Below are 17,984 nucleotides of genomic sequence, written 5' to 3'. Positions count from 1 at the left end.
GTGCTTTACTCCCTCAGTGCCCGGAGTGCAGTGGAGTTCTTGGAGACTCACTGGCAAAACTACAGTATCATCTATTTACAACCAGGACAGAAAATTGACTATTAAACAGGGTTGTGCTTTGATTGATGTGTTTTGCTTTGGCATGTTATTTTTTTAATGTTTATTGCTTTAACAGGTATTTTTTTAAGTGAGCTCTACTTTCCTGTATTGATGGAGGTATGGTGGGGCTGAATGTCAGCACATCCATCACTTCCTTTTACTGCTGCTTCACAAATGACTAAAAAAGGCAAAACATCTCAGTTGTGCAACCATGTAAACTAGGAAGGACTGAGCTGAAGTTGAAGCAAACTGTGACACATGTTCTTTCCTGATTTGAAGAAAAGATGGACATCAATTTATTACACATGCAATCCCAAGTTTCATCATTACCATATCACAAAAAAAGTTCCTCCCAACAGCTCACCAGCTTAAAGAGATTTCAAGTGATTTGGTGGCTCAGCAGTATTTCAGTATTTCTAATCTACTATGACGGAATTATTTTGCAGGCTGGGGAGGCAGGGAACCACAACCAATTTAGAGAAGGGTTGGGAGGTGAGGAGGTAATGGACTCTGTAAGGGGTTCAAAAGTGCCAGTGGAGCAGATTTTTCTTCTATTTATTATAGTTTTGATCAAAAATGAACTTAATTGCTTTGGTCTCTGGAGGCATAGGGGAAGTTACAGCAAAAGAGCATTCTGTGCTGTTTAAGCATTCTGCGTATAGTATACCAGGAAATCTGATGAAACACTACAAGAACAAGGGGTCCAAATCTTCTCTTTTTTCTCTCAATTTGGCTTTGTCTTTAAAAGAAACTTCAAGGTAGTGCAGTCATACCTCTTGAAGGGCTATTCTCTTGACTAACTTAATTCTAGGATCCAGTTCCATCCCTACTAAGGTAAATACACAGACTTCAATAGGAGCAGGTTTGGGCTCTTATTGAGTAGCACTCAGCCCTGGTGAACTACCCTTTCAGAAAGACTTTTCAATGATTCATTTGAATGCTCCTACAACATAGCCTTTGGAAGCACAAAGCACTCACTCCAAATGTGTCATTGCCAGAAGCTGCAAAGTCTAAGAATCAGAAACAATGTATGAAGGGTTTGTTGGCATTGACCCCATATAGCTAAAAATGAACTAATGGTCTTAATTTTCAAGACACGATAAACAGTCAGTGACACTAAAACACCCATTATCTGACTACATTCATTCATTTCCAAGATTAGGAGTCCTCCATATTTCATGAAACCATTCATTTTTGCAAACTGAGCCTAGTGTTTTCACGAAACCGCTCATTTTGCAAACTGAGCCTAGTGTATTCACTATAGATGAAAACAGCCCACACATGTAATACTGTAGATATTTAGAAGTAATAAAAGTGCACCACAGCAAGGACAAATAGACTGCAACATTTTTTTTCTTTCAAAAAATAGCTTTCCTGGCTTTTCAGGGATCAAAAAAATCTTCCTGTGATTTTTACTCTAGTTATTTTGAACTCCAGTTTAACATAAAAGTTTAACATCAAAAGTTTAACATTTGGTATCCAAACTTAGGGTATCAGCTTGCTGTATGTGTTGCCTGAAAACTGAACTGTAGATTGGGATGGAAAGCATGACAGTCTTAAGTACAGTGCTGAAACCAGCACTGTTAAAAATGTGGTAAAGAAAAAAGATAACTCTTATAAGGAAGGTGGTGTCCTTTGTATGTATGTACAACTGCTAATTAGAGAGAGATCAGCCTTTTTATTTCTTCAGTAAATATATAGTTTTTCTTTCTCTGTGTCCAGTGGCATTACTTCATTTGGCTTCAGAGTATTACCAGCAACGTATAGGGGTTCCACAGAATCAAAAAACACCTACAGATAAACAGACCTTGGGTTACCAGAGGCAAAACAATCTACCATAAATTTATACTGAAACTCAAATTGAAAGGGTTTCTAATCTGAAGGTATTCTGTTCTGCATGTACTGCAATCCACTAGTTTCTAGATGTGTCATGTCCATTTTTCCCCAAGTCACTGGTAACTTTATGCCCTTCGTTCTTGTGGTATTGTTATTCATAATCTTTTCTTTGGCGGGTTGCTGTCATTTATAGTGTTTCTTCTCATTTGCCAGAAGTCACACAGGGAGAAAATAAACAGAGAAACAGTGGGATGCATTGTCTATGTATTGAATTATCCTCTAGTTTACTTAGGCTTTTCATGAGTACTGATCCAACTTTCAGAATATAAGTGGGCTAGCACAACCATCCTGTTAGCCAGTTTCCTCACACACAGCTAATCTGCCTGGTTGGTGTCTTTAATAACCACAGCTACAATTTGGGAAAATAGACACATTTTACTTTTTAATCTTGTTCAAAGGCTCCTCACATGAAAAATATTTTGGCTTCTGAAATGTTGAAAAGCTATTTTAAAATGCAAATAAAATCTAAGCCAGATCAACATTTCTCTATTTGAGGGTTTTATTTTAGGATTAAAGAATATCAACACACACCCTTAAAGTGTCTGAGGTAGCTTAAAACAATAAAACTAAGAGCAAAGTCCTATAACTCAAAATAAGAAGCATTAGGTTGAACCTCTGTCACAAAGGCCAGAAACCTCCTCATCCACTGGACATAGGACATCCATAGGCCATAGGACGTAGCACATAGGACATGCGAAACCCTGAAAATGAGCTTCTAGATGGTCTCAAACAGTCATCACTGGGGCAAGGTATTGCCATCCTCATAGTCCCCTGGAATCATGAAAGGGAGACCTCCTTCCCAGCTCACCTCTGCTCTCTTCCCACTACACGTCCAAGCAGCCACCAGCTCTCCATACCAGTCCAGCAGCAATTACACTGGGGGATGTCAAAAAGACAACTTCATAAGAAGCTGTTATCTCAGTGAAAAGGAAATCATTTATTAAAGGAATAAGGGGACAGCCTCAAAAGCTAAAGTGAAACAGTACTGGATGTTGTGTTACAGACTTGTAGGGAACAATCTCCCTTTGTGGGGGGACAGAAAGGCTCAGCTAAACAGGGCTTTTCTATATCTGAGTTTCTATGCAACTCTATTTAATGCCTATCATGAACAGCAGGCAACTGGCCACTCTCCATATGGCTGGTTGCCTTCTCTTCCTGGGGAACTAAAGAACATGGAGGGCATCTCAAATGACGAAGACACAGTATGAGACAATATCACAACAGAGCATTTCTTTTTATAATTTAAATCAAGTAAGAACTGATTCACGCAGGGCAGAAACTCGATAAGACATCAAAGGTCTAATCCCCAACCCATAAAGCTAACTTGCTGACAATAACTGCAGAGCTCTAACTCTCTTACATTTATCACTGCCATCAGCTTCTTCAGAACAAAGTATTTTGGAAGGAAGGCAAGCAGCTGAGTCTGGGAGGCAGATTTTGCTCTTGTTAAACTGTTGATCTTAAAACAACATGTTGCTCGGTTTAAATACTGTCAACTTTAAAAGGAGAAATCATGCTAAAAGCAAACAGTTAAATAGTACACATTTGGAATATACAAGGGTTTAACAAGCCAGTCTAAAGAGAAAAAAACACTTTCCATAGGAACACAAGAACCTGGCTGCGGTTTTCTCAAACCACTGGCAGTTCTACTTCCTCCCAGCTTTGGGGTTTTATGGAACTCTTGTATGTTTGTTTGTATGTTGGGCAAAAACATTTTTCCTTTAATTTAAACCATTGTTTTCCAAGGAAAAAAGTCATTAGGAAGCCATTTATTTCTACTTATTATGAGGATTTTTGCAAAAGAAAAGCTCTTGAATATGAAAAACAAAATTTTGTGTGTATCTAGAAGTGGGTGGGAGGGGTCAACAAACCATGATCCAAACCAGGCAATTTACCAGAACAAAAAAGAATTTTTCCAACTTCTGTGTCACATTTTAAGTGGCCTCTGCTTTCTTAGTAGCGGAACACATTTTCCTTGCTGTTCTTTGCCTTCTACACACCAGCTGGCCAGTAGCTTTTAAATCTGTCCTAAAAGATTACCCAGCAATACCAGAGAATGTTAAAGAATTGTCATACTAGCAGTTCAACCCATTAGCCCCTTTCCACCGTGGACCCTTATGTGTGAGATTTTTCAATAGCAAAAGGAATTGTGAGAAACCTGACAGAAGAGAATTTGCAGAGTTTCCATTTGAGTTCAGTGAGCAAAGACCTCACCATAGTAGGCGCTGTACCAAAAAAATCCCCAAAGAAGCTGTAATGACAGTCACACATACTGTATTGTGGATGAAGACTCAACAATAGAAGAGACTACTGCACTCCAGAAGTAAAAAAAACAATGCTGTTTCTAACACAGTGGAGCTGAGAACAGACAGATGAAGATTATATCAGCTGATTGGGATCCTGTGATAAAAATCACCTATATCACAGATTTTTTTGAGATTTTTTTTTGAAATGAGATGCAATCAGAACCAATTCTTACACACTTAAGGAAGCCTAGACACTGTATTAGTGATAAGCAAACTTTTCCAGGTACTTTGAAAATACAACAGATTAAAAAACAGAGCTCTAAAGAACAGGTATTTCATTTTAATCAGACTTTCTCGCACCCCCCAAAGTGGAAGAATTGAGGTCCAGCAAGTTCCAGCTCTTACCAAGAACTTATCTAAACATCATATTTCTACAACCCAAGACTGAAGACTTCTGGAGTCCAAAGTCTCTGATGCAATATTTTATATTTTTGGCTTCTAGTCATACTAGAAAAATCAGAGAATCTTATCCTCTCAGATTATTTTTGTTGGAAGCATGTAATTACTCCATGTTACAGATATTGTTTATATGCAGTGGAACTGACCAACAAAATATGGACAGGGTGGCACCTACGAAATATTTTCCTATTTCACTGCAGAAAATAGCTCCCTGCTATCTGTGCAGTTTTGCACAGACTATAGCATTTGGAAGAATATTTAACAGACCCCATCCCCTTCTAACAGACATACCCATCCTACCAATTCCACATCCTCTTCCTCTCCTGTGTACAAGTTGTTGTCTTTCTTGGAGCCTGGGACCTGGCTCTTGCAAATCATATTTTGTCTGTTGGTGCTTTTGAGCTCAAGCAGAGCAACTATAGCCACAGCTTTGTTTCTCTGTTGTGTGCAGTGGCCTGAAAAGCCAGCAGTGAGATGGCTAATTTTGACCAAATTTCATTGGCACGAGAAGAAAAGAAATAGTGAAGCCATTTTTAAAAAAGCTAAATCTTTGCTGCCTGCCCTCTGCCTCACAGAGAGGAGGGAGGGTAGATGCCACAGCAGTTGCTAAGGCATTCTCGCTTCCCCTTGCACTGTTCCCTGAGGAAAAGGAGCATTAGGGGACTGGCCTAAGGGTAATTGCTCATTTGCCTCCCTTCCCTCTAGGGGTAGGTTGGCCAAGCACCTAAGCAGAATTACAAGCTGTCCACCACAGGCTACTAATGCTCTCTCTGGATAGTGTTTGACCACATTAAAAAGCGATCTGGATAAATAAGACAAATGTTAATCTAAACAGATTCAGCCATGAATATGGCTTTGACTACATGAACAGGGGGATTTTACAGGCTCCTTGGCAAATGTAACCCACTGTTTAACTGTTCAGAAAGAGAAAAGCGAAAGTTTTATGTGAATTCATTATGTGTGCCCATATTTACTGCTGGAGAGGATGTCTTCCAGTTAAAATGCAGGTCTGGGAACCTAAAGACTTCGTCCACCATCAGATCTAGCACGGATTGTCTTTGATACATCGACTAAGTTATTCTTCTGTCATTGCACAGTCTACCACTTGACCTTTTGGATGTCATCCACTAGGCTCATATCCCTAGCTGTATCTTACAGCACCTGAGGGCCAGGCCTTCCTGGTTTATTCAAGTTCCCTGAGGTCCATCACTACTGCAAGCTGCACCACAGCTCCAGCCACAACTTATTCATTAGGTGACTGTGACACATTTGCCACAGGGTTGCTGTCACTGGCTTGAACTCAGGCTCCCAGGTAAGGAAGTGTGTTCAGCGGTGAAGCTGTCTGACAGAAAGAGGTGCCAAAGTACCACAGATTACTGATACAAATGACTCCAATTAGTTTGTGTCATTTTCCCATTATTGAGACAGTCCATAGCAAATGGACACACCTTTAAATACTTCTTCTGGATTCACACATTTTAGAAAGTTAAAAGACTAAGTCCTCTGCAGCTGTATTTGATACCTAAATATACGTTCTCCTCACAAATTGCCTCTGAAGAAGAGAAATTCCACTAGCATCAGTTTACAGCCAGTGAATTTAGTCACAGAGATGTGGTGGCTTGTCCAAAGTCACAGAGGAAGTCTGTGGCAATGCTGGGAATTAAACCCAAGACTCCAGAAACTCATTCCTGTTTTTTAACCACATGCGTCATCCTTCCAAATGTTCTTTCCTACAAAAAGATTTAGTCATGGCTGAAAAAGGCCCGGCTCATTAACAAAGTAAGGACACAGCAAGAGAAACTGTATGAATCCTTCAAAACTGGCATGTGGATTTTCTTGTTAAAAACATTTGAGAATGTTTTATAAACTAAATTATGGCCTTCTTTGTTTCCATTTAAAAAATCTTTGCTGAAGGTCATTTTTAACGGGATCTAGGACGATGTTCCAAGGGAAAAGCATGGGCTGAGCTGTTTTGGCTCTGCATGCCATCAATTCTCTCAAGTTTTGAAAAAACAGTGTGGTACTGATTGGGTTTTTAGCTCTTTCAGGGCAAGTCCTGAATTCAATGTCTCACACAGTTCTCCGCTTCTGAGCCTAGAGGCATAGAGGAGAGCAATAACACAGTTTGTAAGAGGTGTATACATGCAATGTTCCTTCCTTAAAAGAACCAGGTCTACCTAAAAATCAAGGCAATATGTGGAGTCAGGAATCTGCCCTTTCTACCTACAATGAACTGCCTAAATCACAGACAAGCCATTTTATGTCTTGGTGCTTCTTTAGTCCTCACCCAAAAAATCAGACTATTATTACTTGTCTTTCTAAAGCATTTCATAAGCCATGAATGAAAAATGCAATATAAGAGCAAAATGTTAAGTAAGTGCCAAAGCCACAAGATCAGGCTCTGAATGAGGCCACAGATTTGACTTTCACTTTAGTTCTCTTGGGCTTATTTATTGCTGAGCATGGATTACTTGGATTTTCTATGACAGCCTGGCATAGTGTTTTATTTAGTTATGGGGTTTTTAGCTTTAGGAACACCTCAGTTTTCAGATACTTCTTTGGTGTAGCTGTCAGACATGTAGAAACAATGACAGCATTGTTAACATACCCATCAAAACACAAAATAGGTGTGATACATTAAAGTTTCTATAGCAAACTTACTGTTAAGGCAGAGGTATATTTTTCAAGGTTTCTCTGAACATTGTTGCTTACCACTAATATGTCTAAAAGCTGTACCATAGTGCTTCTCAACGGCAATATTTCAACCAAATTACAAGTTTACCTGAGAAAAATAGCAAATGCTCCAGTCAAGAAGGGTATGTCCCTTAGCATGGTTTCCATACCCAAATACTTCAATTTTTTCTTCTCCCAGTTGGAAAAGCGGTTTAGCGGTTGGAAGAGAAGTTTAGCCCAACAAGGAGTTGATATGATTTATCTTCTGCATACCATGCTTTTAATATCACAACATCTATCAGATAATCAAAATAAATGACAGTGGAAAACCTTGAACATAGAGTATGCAAGATGTATGTCCGCTAGCTGCTCTAAGAGGAATGCAGCTGTAAATTGGCTAAACTCTTTGCCCTCCTTGCACTAAAAGTTTTATTAAGAAAACTGGCCTCTGCTTGAAGTTGAGAATGTTTTGTTTCTGTAAAATATTGTTGAACCACAAGAGGATCCAAGCTAACTAAATATGGAGCAAGAGATGTTTTTATATACCAGCCCAAAATATTCTGTTACTGATTCATTGGTAACTTATGACTGGTTTGGATATAATCTTAACCAACCACCATTGGTTTTGGGAGGTGAAATGACATGAGTCAACTGAAATTAATACGATAAAGAACAGCTCACTCTTACTGCTTAAGAAAGTCCAGTCAAAGCTTTGCTTCTTGCAAGAATGTTCCAGTCCTAACCTTTGAGAAAAGGCAAATACAAAGAGGCATAGCAAGCTCCATTTATCATATGATTCCTTTCTCCTGAGCTTAAAAACATAACAACCTTGTACAGATGGAAATTAAACAAAATATCATGTTTTCACGTGTACAGAACACCCAAAGAAACAATAGACATGCACTATTTTTCCAGTGGTAGCTGTATTGCATACACAGCTTCATAAAGTGTTGCTGCCTGTTACCAAACATTCTTCTTTCTTCTTCTATTTCTAAGCCTAAAAATCTTGTCCTTCGAGAGATACTTCAAGCTCTTTCAGCAAGGCTGACATAACCCTGCACAAGAATCCAATTAAGATCTTGTTCTGTGGCTATAGTAAAGTCATACCCAGAAAATATTAAAACTTAAACTCTGGAAGTGACAGAGAACTATTTAAAATAGAGAAGAATGCTATGAATAATTTTAACCATTGAATTTTAAGACTATATCTAACAATCCCTGCAGAAATAGTACAGACAAATGTGAGGTTTTAAGCTGAATCTTGAACTCCAGATAAAGGAGCAGGTGACCTGGTGCCGCCAATAGAAAGGAGATAGATTCCAGGAGTTATCTACTGTTAAGCATACATAAAATTCCAGTAGAGAAAGTGAGTGATAACATGGTTCTCAGCAATGAACAGTCTTCTAATTTAAACCTTTAAGTCCTAACTTGGATTGCCTTAGTTATCGGTGTGAGAGAATACATACTGTTATCTAACCACTATAAAAGTGCCTAGCTTTAAAGTTTTAGGGTTGTATGAGTTTCCCCAGTCACCCTGTAGGTTGCCTTTTACCTTTGAGTTTTCCCCAGTTCTGGTCTCCTTTTGATCATGTGTAATATCTACGCTGAACACTTTTTAAATAAAGTTGTGTTCTGGCACAGCATGAACAGATACCAGTTTGAATATGATCCACCTCTGATGAATAGTATACGATGTATCATGGATATCACAAAAACTAGAGCCAAAACAGACTTGCTTTTTCTATATCTGTTTAAGCTGCTCTGAAGAGATTGAAAGAACAACTGATAACTGCTACAAAATTTGCCTATGTTCTCAAAAGGCTTTAACTAGTCATGTATTTTACATACACGAAAAGAAGATCCCCGCTGTTCCTTAAAGGATTCACACTGTCTGCAAGCTTTGAAATACTGCTGTTCTCAAGGGGAGGCAGTCTATGATTGCTCATCCTTGCCTGCTTCAAAGTTACAAACTTGAATGGCAACTTAAAAGGAGATGTCAGGATTTGTATGTTCCTTAGCCAAGACCCAATACTTTGCTGAAGATGGGCTTGTAGATCTAATCATCTTCATGCACTGTGTTTTATTACTGGCCCAGAGCTATCTGAAGTACCAGTTTCTTCTATCTGATAGAGTATACAACATGATGTTTCATGAGCCTCACTGTTTTCTGTCTTGCTCCCTTAGTGGATTACATTTTGATGCTAAGTATTACTGAACTGGTAACTGCACAGATCTTACCCTTGATTCACCCTGGTTTATATTGTTCTTGACTAGAAGAGGTAAGAATGAACAACCCTCAATGAGAATTCCAACCATCTTCGTCCAGGGGAATTGCAGTTGTGCAGAGACCACATACCATCTTTGGAAAATAAAAATCTGTAAGGTAGTTCCTCCTTGCTGGCATAATATGGTGCAAGTCACACCACTTTCACTTAGACAGATAAGTCAAGCCCCCTCCTTTGATGAAACAGAAAAATAGCAATTGCATCCAAATAAAGACACAAGTAAATGAATGGTAATTTATTTTCATCCAGTGTGAATCTGAAAACACACAAAGATTAGATTCAGCAAGCCTGGAAAACTACACACGAACACTCAACAGAAGGATTTTGCAGTAATGCTTCCAGGAGTTCCTGCTTCTGGCCAGGACAAGAAATACCACAAGAACAGCCACAGTTTAATCCAGAACTGGATATGCATGCAAGAATAATGAAGATGGAGGGAGGAGGAATGACAGACACAAAACTGAGGACTTTTGCAAGCTCTGTCCAACCTAAAGAAAAGGTTGGGTTTCTTTACAGCTCAAGTTCGGTTGAAACCTTTATGGAATTCAGTAGGGAAAGCTGGAGTAGAAATCAAAACTTGATCCAGCTCTAATATTCCCTTTACCTCAAATACTTGTATAATGCTGGTTCCTAATTGCTGATGAGTGATAGCCTTAAAGGTGAGAGGCAAACAGCACAATGGCAAACCCAGTGCCCTGACAGGGTGCAGTAGGACATGGCTATAGAAAGTGTGAGGAGAAGGCATTGGTGGCAGCAGAGCCTGGAAGAAACCAGTGAGGTGGGGGGAAGACAGCAAGGAGGATACATCAATGGCACTGAGGCCTACCTCAAAAGAAAGGTCTCAAATGGCCATTGTAGAGAGCTGCCATTCCAACTCCTTCATATTTTGTGTTTGCTAGCATATCTGCATGATGTTCATGCACATGCAAAGACTTGCAGACAGACTTTTCCCAAAGCTGATGCAAAGAATACATGTCATTTCTATGTTATTAGCATAGAGAGACATTGCATAGAAAGCACAGACCTTTCCTCACACATCATCTACTGGCACCAGTTGCACTGACTTTAGCAAAGTTAGTCCTGATTTACATCTGTGTAAAAATAAGTCCAATATGTTCAAGGAAATACTCTGCACAGCTGGGACAGTTTAGACACATGAAATAGATGTTTGTAACACCATGTGATTAAAGAAAAACCCAAACCACAGAGTTTAGATCTGAATCCAAATCCTCCTCAAGCTTGGCGTGGTTTAGATCCAAGATTTTGATTCAGACCCTTGTCTATATAAATTGTAGCAATTCACAATTTGCTGTGATTTTAACTAATTTATCATACCGAATAGATCAGCGCCTACTTTGGATTTTACAGGCTTTGTGGTAACTGGTAAATTAAGTTGTGGAACATGAACAGTAATGAGTACTGGTCTAGAACAAAAGAGAAACATGGAAAATAAACACGTTAACAGGCAAGTGCCAACTTGATGTTCCATTGAAATTATAATTTCCATTGCCCATGACTCAGATGTGAACACTAATTTGCTATATCAGCAAATATGTGATAATTAGAAGAACTCACTCCAGCATTAAGCAATAGGGACACCTATGAGAGAACCCAACAACTTCCAGCATGAAAAAATTGTTATGGCTCCAAAACCCGTTTCTGCTTAAAGTTAGAACTCTATTTCTATGAAGATTATCCATCAACCTCAGCTGTTTCCTTGCTCAAATATTTGTGGGAGGTATTGAACTCTGTCAATGTCATTAACAGCAGCAATCTCATTTCCTTCCATAGGACAAGTCATTGATGACTTACATATTAGAAAGCAGAACGTATCTATTCTGAAAATATTTGAAATGCAAACTAACTTTACAGGAAGTATTAAACAAGCAAAATACCTTTCTCATTCAAGGGGTCTGCCTTAACTTCCAGCAAAGGCAAAGATCCAATAACTTGAAGCGAAGTTAGAAAAATTCAAAACACAAACAAGATTCAGCTTTTAAAAAGAAAGGTAATTTATCAGATGGATTTACATACTCATTAGTATGAATGAGAACAGGAGTGACCCATCTATGAATATGTACATACTTAATACTTCCTTCCCTAATAGCCTAACATTTTTCTGAATGCGAAAGTGTGCTTTTTTAAAATGTGTATACTGAAACTGGTTTTATAAATAATTAACCCAGTAATAGCATGAACTCATCTTCCCACTCTTGAGAATCAGTGTCCAAACCAAAATATGTCAACTATGCAGTTCGTTGTGGGAAAGAGGTTTCTTTCCTAGAGTCTAGGCCGGGAATCCCAAGTTTGAGAAAGTGTTTTCCAATTAAGTTAAAGGTCTACTGACTCCAACCACAGATGTTTTCTCTCAGAGGTGGTATATGCTGCCAACTAAGTTGACAATTCGGAAATATTGGAAATATGCAGAATAAGCCTTCATTCCCCCTTTCACTCTGAGCTATGAAAATACAGTCATTTGAAGACTTTTCATAGTACTGTAGTCAGACAGATTCAGATCCTCTTCTTCAGCAAGCAGTACTGAAGAAAAAAAATGCAAAATTCAAGCTCTATGCTGGATGTTAGTACTTACAGTTACTAGATGACTGCCTTTTTCTCAATGCAACATTTTCACAACTAATCAGTATTTCATCTTTTCCCAAGGTAAGAATATCCTGCCCACTTGCTCCCACCCAGCCACTTACACCATTTCCATAGATTTCCCTGGGGTAGCAAAAGGAACAAGTCTGGGTGTAAGACAGCAGCCTCTGAAGCAGATTTCAGATCCCTAACCTCATGCCAGCCAGAAAAACAGCAACACTTACGAGGACATGAATTGATTTTGTCAGCCCCAGCTGTATGATCTTATATGACAAAACTATGTATTTTAATCAAAACCAAGTAGTGCTATACCTCCTACTGTCATCTGAGCACTAAACGTGAAGAGGGTGAACAGAAATACTGTTTCTTGAGTCTCCACATCAACAGTGACACCATTCATTAGAAGAAAACTACCAAAGCTGTACCTGTTTCCAAACATCCACAAATTAGCTCCAGTGCTTCAGAGTGATCCACACTGCAACACCTGTCACATCCAGATGTTTTTGTTTGCTTTTGTAGCAGTGAACTCAATGCTTTCACAAGTTGGGAAGACTGTTTTGGTGGTTTCGTTTAAACAGGGAATTTTGATACTTCGGTCTGTTTATGCATATGTCTGCATACTTCTCTACCTCTTCAGAATTAGCTTACATGTGAAATCAGAAGTTTGTTGGTGTTTGGTTTTTTTTATATCTATATACAAACCATATGCCCTGCTACAGTCACCTTTTTGAGTACCTCACAAAAAAATCCTGAGCCTGGAAAGATTAGGGGATTGAACTATTTCAGTTAAAGGGTATCTGAGTCAAGGTCACATTGTCAAGGAAGCGCATGGGAAATTTGCTTTGCTACTACTCATCCTTTGATTCTTACATTACACACAAGAAAAGCATACAAAGACAGATTTATAGAAAAATTAGATTATTTTGGTGACTTAGGTATGCTGTTGTTCAGTTCAAGTAAAGGACAGATTGTTTACTATGGGAGCAGGGAGGGAAGGTATTGTTTTACCCAGAGAGTGATTTCAGTAAACTGAATTAATTATCAGTGTCTTTCTTCAAACGGGTAGTTAGAAAGTAGGAAGTAACTTTATTTCCATTAGGCAGGAGTGGTAAAATTCATCTATATTTGAATCATAGCTGCAAGTAACACCCGGAGCTTGATTAAAAACTTCAAGTTAATACTGAAATAAGTACAAAAATGTCAACTATTTCCAGGAAGACCAGGCCACCCTTTGTCAGCCCAGCTGTATCTTAAGAGAACGCACACAGACAAAATACGGGCTTCTGGAAGTAGTTGATTTTGATTTTTCTGACCTCTGGCTCCTTGGAACTTTCTTTCTACATTTAAGGGTGATAAGCATTCATTATGAAAACCCAAGCAAGCATGTCTGCAATGATTCTTCATTCTGGCACAGAGAGGAGACTCTTAACTGCTTTTGTGTGAATAAAGCTACAGTGATGAATTCACATGCTAACAGTAACTGACTGAGCAAAAATTTCTACAGTCTTTTATTGTGGCTCAGAGGACCAGGGAACTGGAGTACCAGGTATGTCTGTGACTGACGGGTGCAAATCACAGTTTTTCCAAAACTGTCAGTGTGCCATCGGCAAAAACACAACCACGAAGTGGAATAGTCCATCTGTGTTATCCTGTGTAGAGAAGAGCCTTATACACTACAGCTACCTTTTAGACTCAGAACACCCATCTCTATCTAAATGTCAGTGATCTTTTTGGCTATTTGTCAAGTGAAATAATTTAATACACTTGGAAAATATTTTTCCAAATAACTGATTAATTTCATTTTTTCTGTTAATTCTGGGTTTTGGACTCTGCACCAAGCCATCGTAAACTACATCAGTATATGCAGCTATTACTTTTTGTTGCAAGTTACATAATTTAGATCAGGATTACTGAAAATAACACTCTAGATCTGAGCATTTTACTCTAGTAAGTTGACAACCTTCCCTACACTGTGTTATCGTCTCAATTGGAATATAACTTCCTACCAGATACAGTTAGAGAGATTTGCAGCTTGTGTTTTAAACTCATTTGACTCGATAGAGTGTAAATCATTAGCTAGATGTATCAGTATGTTCATGGGACACATTCATTGGGATAAACAAAAGATAAATAAACATTCATTTTTCAGGACTGGTAACTCAAGGATATTTCTTTCCAGGATCAGGAGTTGAAAGTTTCCAGGTGAGATCAGTGTCCAAGATTATTTTGCCCAACCAATGGCTACTTGTTATGCTTAATAGGGAAAAGCATTAGCAACGCACACTGCACCTGTGGAAAACCAGACCTGAACACAATGAATTATGCATCATTTCATTTCAAGATTTAAACCTTCTCTGAACTGTAGATTCAGCACGGACAGGCATCCCCATCTACTTTTGGTTGCTCTTCTAATAACTCATATGAAAATCCTCTTTGCCTTTATTTTGCAACTTGCTATTGCTAAAAGCAAGGCATCACCTGGGATTTTTATGAACTGTAAGCCTACCCAGGGAAGCTGTAAATTACTTAAATTATGGCATTTCAGTTGGTGTGTTTTAGTGCAGGTGATGATAGAATTTGTGCTGAAAATACTCAGTTTCAGGAATTTTCCTAGCAGCCTAGAAGACTAAGAAACAATTTACTACTTTATCCTGTGCTTTGTCCTTTTGAGGTTCTATTAATAGAAAAGCTCCATGGTCACAATCTTAGCGTTTTTCTGAACTACTGAACTCAATCCAGTTTACAGGAGTCAGTAAAGTGCTGCTGACAATAGTGCCTTTCTTCTCAAACAGGTAAGATCTTCATGCTTTCAGGAGCCAGTTGGATGTGGATCTCCTCTGTTATTAACAGACAAGAAAACTGAAGAGGCTGATGAACTTTTGCAAGGACCCATTTGTAATACAACCTTCAGTAGTGTTTATTCTCCCAATCCTAAAATGAGCACAGACAGGAAAGTGTTATTTGTCTTTCCTGAAGACATCTGTCTTTCAGGAAAGGTGCATGCTTCATCCTCAGACACCTTAGAACATTGTACATTTTTTCTATGGTCAAAATCCCTATTCAATATAGGATCTTCTAGGGTGTTTTAATTATTCTTAGTTTCATCCTTGTAGCTGAATAGTTTGCCTACTAGCCGAATAATACAGGCACATCAAGGATCACTGAGGAATGCTGCCTATCGTCACTAAACACAGCAGCATCTCACAGAAGACAAAATAAATAGCAGATGTCACTAAGCCATCACTGTGATCCCATCTGTAAATACTATAGGTCCAACTCTTCCACGTTGCAGCTGTGCAACAACTTCCATTTAAATAAAGATTCACTGCTATAACAGAATAATATTCCTCGTGTTATCTAATGTACATATACAGCAGCTTTTATCACAACAATACAATAAAAGGTGGGGGGCTTGAGGGGTGTAGACGGACTGGCATTCAGCAGAATTCCCCAGAGTTCACTTTTGGGAGATTTGCTGCAAATTCACTGATACAGGACTCCTCGGTGTTCAACGAGGACTATGTAACTTAAATACACAGCAGTAGCTTAAGCTGAGAATATTGGCACTGTGTCCACAGCAATTTTGAGTGAACTCACAGAAACATACACAGGGGATATAATGGCTTGAGCTGTAACTCTTCCTTTTTCCATTGTTTCTATTATGTGGTTTAGGGAACATCTTTTTAACATTCTTCACATGCTCCCCTTCCCCCCATCCCCAGAAAGGGGGGGTGACATTTAGTCCTCCAACCATGAAGTTGTGGAACGAATCCCATACAGCACTAGTGCAGGAAAATTCTGTCTTCTGAGAGCAACCATGAAACTCTGAGTGCCAAGATTACGTTATGGCATGCAAGCTAGCATCAAGTCCATCCTAAAGTTCAGCTCCATGGTCTTTTTCACCTCACCACCATATATGATTTTCCTGGTGGTTGCTCCAATTGAGTGACACAATTACCTGCCTAACAAATCCTCTCCTCCATCCCATCGTTCCCCCTGAGGGAGGACTACATGGGCAGTAGAGCTTTATCCTCAGATTATCTAAACCAAAAAGGCGAGGTTGAAGAATTTCAATTTCCTCTGGACAAAGAGGTGGAGAAATTCTCAGTCGTTCCTGCCAGATAGCCACAGGCTGCTGCTGCCTCGAGGCCAAAACAGCTTGACAGAGGCACTTAGTTTGGAAGTCCCCGAGAGGACAGGATGTTTCTCAGCTCTTCTTTCCAACTAATTCACATGTCTTCTCCACATCCCACAAGCAGGATTTCAACAGCTCCCTCCACCAGGTTAAACTAGAGCAGCCAACACAGCTGACCGGCATCCTTGACACCACTGCTGCCACACAGGGGTACACAGACCACCTCACAACAGCACTTGCAGGAGTTTCACAGGTGTTCACAACCTCGCACTTGAGAAAGTCTTACGTCACACATATACAGAGATCTTTGCCCTGAAGATGTTGGATGTGAACAGGACAGGGCATGGAGGTGGCTGCAATGGTTCTGTGGAGGGAGCTGCCCCCCTCCGAAACCTCACTGCATGGGAGGCCTTCCCTTCAGGTCGCACAAAGCAAGAATGGCTCAGGCTGTAGCCACATGCTCAAATAGCTACTCAATGCATGTACAGTAATGGCAGCAAAGAAGGGACTGAGGCCACCAAAACTGACATTCTCCTTCGGGAGACCACTGCACAGTAAAAGGCCTGAAAGACACTGGATGGCATCATGAGAAGAAAGAGTTTAATTCTGTATTTTCAAGGCTCCTGCAGGATAGCACCATTATGCTTTTTTGACCTCCCAATTCCCTCCCTGTTGCCACCTTGAGCTGATGAGTTAAACTGTTTCCTGAATTACAGTTTGCTGGTGCTGTACAACAAATCATAGACAGCACCTACAGAAGGCATACGAGGTACGGGAGGAACAGTAGGAGGAACTCCTACTCACAGCTGCAGTACCCAGGTTGCTTCCAGCTCTGGAGAGCAGAGGGAGGGGGTGTGCTCCTTTCCTATTAAGCAAAAAATTATTTTAAAGTCCCTTTGAGAAGAGCCACCATCTTAAGAACAGCCTTCATTAAGTATGGTCTCTCCACAAGATTTTGTTTCCAGCCTGAGCCCTTAGTTCAAACCAGAACATATCAAATATTGCCTTGATTATTTAGGTAACAAGCACTACCCATTGATGTTAGCACCAAAAGAAGCTGTTCCCTTAGCAAATATAAGCTGCCAGTCACAGAGAAACAACCCCTTGAAAGCCTACCTGAGAAAGCCCAGTCTGTTCTGTCAGCAGCAGCACTGTGCAAAACAGCAACTGAGAGCCAATACCCCACACAGTATTTAGACAAACATGCATTGATAGACTAGCCCCTTCCCTACACTTCAGCTCTACCAACAGCTCATCCAGACCCCTCCCAGGCTAATATATCAGATTCCCTGGCACCATCAGCTATAAAAAGGCTAGGGAGAGGACTAGCTAGTTGCACAGCTGCAGCAGATTCTCCATGAAATGGAACTGGTGCAAATGGGAAATAGGTTTTATTCCTCCCTTCCCACATTAAATCCATATCATCACTCCATTTGATATGCTACCCAAAAGTGTGTGTTGATAAAAAGGTATAGCTCTAACTATAATATGTTAAAAAACAAGGCTATTGCAGTAAGGTGACAAAATCTGGGCTACTTAAAGAGAATCTCAGTGAGGAACTGGATTAATTACTCAAGGTTAATACATTTATTG

The 17,984-nt window shown here is 39.6% G+C and overlaps 1 protein-coding gene across 6 annotated transcripts in view; it reads right to left on the bottom strand.

Moving 5' to 3' along the window:
• The window catches only part of SMOC2 (SPARC related modular calcium binding 2), a 148,512-nt gene that overhangs the window by 109,740 nt on the left and 20,788 nt on the right, over window positions 1-17,984 (bottom strand). The gene's annotated exons all lie outside the window — the stretch shown is intronic.

This window comes from Mycteria americana, chromosome 3 (assembly GCF_035582795.1).
Source record: "Mycteria americana isolate JAX WOST 10 ecotype Jacksonville Zoo and Gardens chromosome 3, USCA_MyAme_1.0, whole genome shotgun sequence".
Lineage (NCBI taxonomy): Eukaryota > Metazoa > Chordata > Aves > Ciconiiformes > Ciconiidae > Mycteria > Mycteria americana.
The sequence above is the reverse complement of the archived record's forward strand: the minus strand, read 5'-3'. Positions and strand labels throughout refer to the sequence as shown.